We start from the raw sequence: 4,358 nt of genomic DNA on the forward strand, positions 1-4,358 counted from the left end.
TCACATCAAGTTTTCAAGATACAGTGTTCTAATCAAATTACAGTAAAGTGGTTGACACAGATATTTGATCCTACCAGAAACTCAAATGCCCCCCCTGCTAATACACACACACACACACACACACACACACACACACACACACCACACACACACACACACACACACACACACACTGAGATAGAATGACACACACATAAGGCAAATCGAACTCTGTAAAGCTGAGGCTTCCTTACAGAGAGAGAGAGAGAAAGAGAGAGAGAGAGAGAGAGAGATTGTTTCTGTGTGTAAACAACTTTACTGTTTCAGTTGTGGCTTTAAATTTTTGGTTGCAAAGCATGCATGCAAGCAAAGTTACATCATTCAGAGCACGGTAAGGGTAAGTGTATTGTAGATGTGTTGATGATGTCTCGATGTAAAACTGTTTAGCAGAGGTCCAGCAGATGATATGTTTATTTAAAGGGGTCTATTATGGTATTTCAAGTTTTCTAACTTTCTACAGTGTTACAGTGTTGAATCCTCATCAGACATGTGACGGCACTGTTTTTTATCACCTAAACGCATGTTTGAGTTTGAGTTCCAGCACTCTCTCTGTTTGGTTTCCATGGCGACGAAAAACGCGTCGTTTTAGAGAGTTTTTTCTACTTGGAAATCCTTGTGACGTCCCGGGGGATAAGGTTCGGTGATTGGTTACCTTCTACTGGTTAACAAGGGCATGTACAAATACATCAGGCGGGTGGAAAACGTGGGATAAAGTTCTTTCCAACGATGGCTGGTGAGTTTACCAAAGAGAGACATCCTGCTGCATTCGTTGCTGTGGGTTGCTGTTTTCCACTTCGTTTTCAGGGTCTGATTCAGGTTCCAACATGTAGGGCTGTATGCTGTGTTGACATTGTTTTTTTTTTTTTTTTTTTTTTATTGAGTTAATATTAGCCTAATCCTTCTGTTTATGAGATGTTACAGTGACGGTGAAAGCAGGTGCGGTGCGCGCTCCCGATGTAGTGCGGTGGCGGGAGGCGGGGCTTAATGCGGAAGAGTCTCAATCCACTCGTTTTGCCCACAGGCTGATCTGACAGCCTACGGAGAGGGTCGGTCTGAAGTAAATAAGGCGATTTGTGACAATAACTCCATCAATCCCAGCCCTTCTGGTCTCAGAAATAAAAATAAATTAGCCTGAAATGCACAAAATAGTTCCACTTTAAACTAACAACATAAAAAGGACTTCAGCTGGATAACTGGGCCAGTGCAGAGTAAGAAGTCATGGTCGGCTCAGTTAATGAGACTGATTTGGGGCCAGAGAGGCACAACTTTCAATGCCATAACTGTCTCTGTGTGGTAAAAAAAAAAAAAGGGGGGGGGGGGGGGGGGGGGGGTGGTATTAAGAGTCACAACTTTACCCACAGACCATCTCTGACTCCCTGTGGCTCTGAAAAATTACACCTGGTCACAAACAGGGAAATGTATCTGAAGTGAATGCCACACATGCACAGTGGTTTAAAACTAGTGCTCCAAGTTCTGCTGCATGTTTGTATCTCTTCATGAGACACAGTTGGGAGTGGTTTACTGGCTTCTTTAAGGGCACTGAAGTTACACATTTCCAGATAACTTAGAACATTTTTTAAACTGAAATCAAAATGGATTTATTACTAAGCATTTATTTATCACTAACTTTGTTTGACAGACACTTAAAAGGGAAACAATTTGCAGCAAAAAAGTTTAAGGCGTTTTAATACTTTGGGAAATGAAGATAATAACGGTCTATTTCTTCTGAATAAACAACATCTGAGCTGTTCAACGCTTTGTGATTGTCTGATTCTCCTTATCATCACATGCGATACGTAAACAGCTGAAATATGACCTCACTGAACACATGTTCATTGTCTTTCTGCCCATCTCCTATAAGCTCATCTCCAAATAGCTCTTCTCCATTTCTATAATTACTTTTTAAGTTTACATTTCTATGTTATGACCCCCGTGGTGTCTAGGGGGTAAAGGGCAACACCAAATAAAACAGGTAACTAAAGGTTCAGAAAAAAAAACCCAAAACGGGATTTTATTTTACAGGGGGATTCAATTAAAACAAACAACAGGGGACAACTTAAAACAGGAGCAAAATCCACCATTTAGCAAATAAGCTCCAAAAGCCAACAAAAGTTCTATAATCAGACAAAAACGAACCAAAGGAAACCAAAAAGGAAAAGCCAAAACCAATCTCTGCAGATCTGCAGTTCTATGGCTGACGACACCAAGCAGGAGGTGGCAAACTGTGTCACGATCAGACACAGCTGCCCTAAATTCAGGTGATGACGCTCTTTAAGTATGCTGGTGTCCTTGTGGATGACCAATGGGAAAACATTCTGAGTAGACGTTCACCAACCCTGAGGCCTGATGGTACGGGTGGAGCCAGGGGATGGCAGCCAACCCATCGATGTCTCGCCATTTGCACACAGACCAGCAGACTCAGGGCCATAACATTCTGGATGACCATGTTGAACAGAAATGCCTATATTGCTGTACTGCATGACAGTTTCTGATGCTTGAAGGCTCCAAGCTGTCACATATCCAACACTGGTTTCCATTCCTGGCCTTTACAAAGAATTTCTCAGACTCCCTGAATCGAGTCACAAAGCGTACATACTGAAAGTTTAACGGTACTTTTACAGACCTAAGCACAAAGTGAGGACCACAACTGATTCTTAATTAAGTTTTAGTGTATTACCATTTTATACCCAGTCCTGGCACCCTCACCACTAACTGACCAATCCCTTGACCATACAATTTTTGTGAATGGTGCTGCTTGTTTATTCAGTAAACATTAATGGCTTTTTGGTGTTTGTTGCTTGCATGTAATTTCACACACATATATTTTACACTCTTCAGGTCAGAACAAAAACACCTAAACAGTAGAAAAACTTTACAGGATATCTTTATCCATGTCTCCTCACAAGAACAGAAATATTACAAACAGACAAACGTTTGTAGCATTTTGCAGATTTTTCCATCTTGTCTAGAAATGGTATCTTTCTGTGGATTGTGGTTATGAGAGATAGGAATCAGTCATCCTCTACAACCTGGCCAGATTTCCATGAGTAGCTCAGGGAATGAAACCAGTGATCCTCTCATTTAAAATCGAGACTTCTCTCTCTGCAAATCCTCCCTCCTCTTCCTGAATCTCTCTTAGCAGCAGACAGTTTACATTTTAAATAGAGATCAGACGCTGCACTGCTGAAAATTGACACCTCTAATCCACTGAAACTGGGAAACGGCGGACACAGAGACATACCATTCTGCATGCTAGATACCCTACAGGGTAATTGCAACCCTGCACCAGACATGTGCTTAAATAAATGTGTGTTTTTCTCTGCAGGTTTGTCTGCAGCAGCAGCAGCAGAAACCGCAAGCTGGAGGTCCTGCGGTGAGAAAAGCGAGTGTTTTTAAGAACTTTCCTCCTCTGACAAACAGTGGCAGCTTTGGACTTTACAGCAGTTTTAAGGACAATTGCGCAGAAAGCTAAATCATTTTAGAGATAATCTCTCTTTAATTCATATTTTCATTTAGAGTATTAAAACAAAACACTATTCTAACGCACCATTCTTCCACATCTCAGTGCCTCGTTGCAGAAAGTTCAGACTGAGTGTTTTTCTACTCACTTCTCAGTTGGCTTCCTTGCTCCTTTGCAGAGCAAGTGATCACCAGGTTGAAACGGCGCAATAGAGCCCCAAATAACTCCGGTGCTTTTCTGAGATGGCTGGAGTCCACGTCCACGTAAGAGCGCGACAAAAGCTGCGTGTGGATCCCCGCGTGAGCTGTCAGACTGTCCGAGAGCAAGAGAGAGAGAGAGAGAGAGAGGGAGGAAGTGAGAAACGTGAAACTGAGAAGCGGTGTGTGTGTGAGAGAGAGAGAGAGAGAGAGAGAGTACAGGTGTGTGCGTTTAGAAGGTTTTGTGTGTGCAGGGGTCGGTGTGAGTGTGAACAGTCAGAGCGAAATGTTTAAATGATCTCCAAAAAGCTTCAAATAAAGGTCAGTCCTTTATTCAGTGGTTTTATTTCTGGGTGTAAAACTGCAAACTGCAAAAGGTTTTGCTAAAAAGGAGAAAAGAAGAAGAAATGACATGAGGAAAGTTGAGCATTGGTGTGAAAGATCACTGAGACTCATCAGAAGTCCTGCAAGACTGGAAAAGTCCCAAGAAAAATGTATGGACCTCAGAGGAAAATCTGTTTTTATCTCCAATAACCCTGGGAATCAGCGTTAAAGTAGCTGTGTGCACATTTCTGAACTCAAAAATAGAACTTTTGATGGCACAATGAGATATATTATGAGTGTTCCTGGAGTGATTGTTGCACAGCATCATCCTGAGGTTG

General features: G+C 42.0%; 1 protein-coding gene across 3 annotated transcripts in view; it reads right to left on the reverse strand.

Moving 5' to 3' along the window:
- The window catches only part of LOC306773292 (proline-rich protein 5-like), a 19,933-nt gene extending 16,163 nt beyond the window's left edge, over nt 1–3,770 (reverse strand). The window contains exon 1 of one of the 3 annotated variants that reach the window (XM_079263070.1): nt 3,648–3,770. The gene's annotated coding sequence lies outside the window, so the exon portion shown is untranslated. The remainder of the gene's footprint in view (nt 1–3,647) is intronic. The other 2 variants (XM_079263069.1, XM_079263068.1) reach the window with 2 other exon arrangements.
- Between the last annotated feature and the right edge of the window lie 588 nt (nt 3,771–4,358).

Source organism: Telmatherina bonti (genome assembly GCF_933228915.1).
Source record: "Telmatherina bonti genome assembly, chromosome: 23".
Lineage (NCBI taxonomy): Eukaryota > Metazoa > Chordata > Actinopteri > Atheriniformes > Telmatherinidae > Telmatherina > Telmatherina bonti.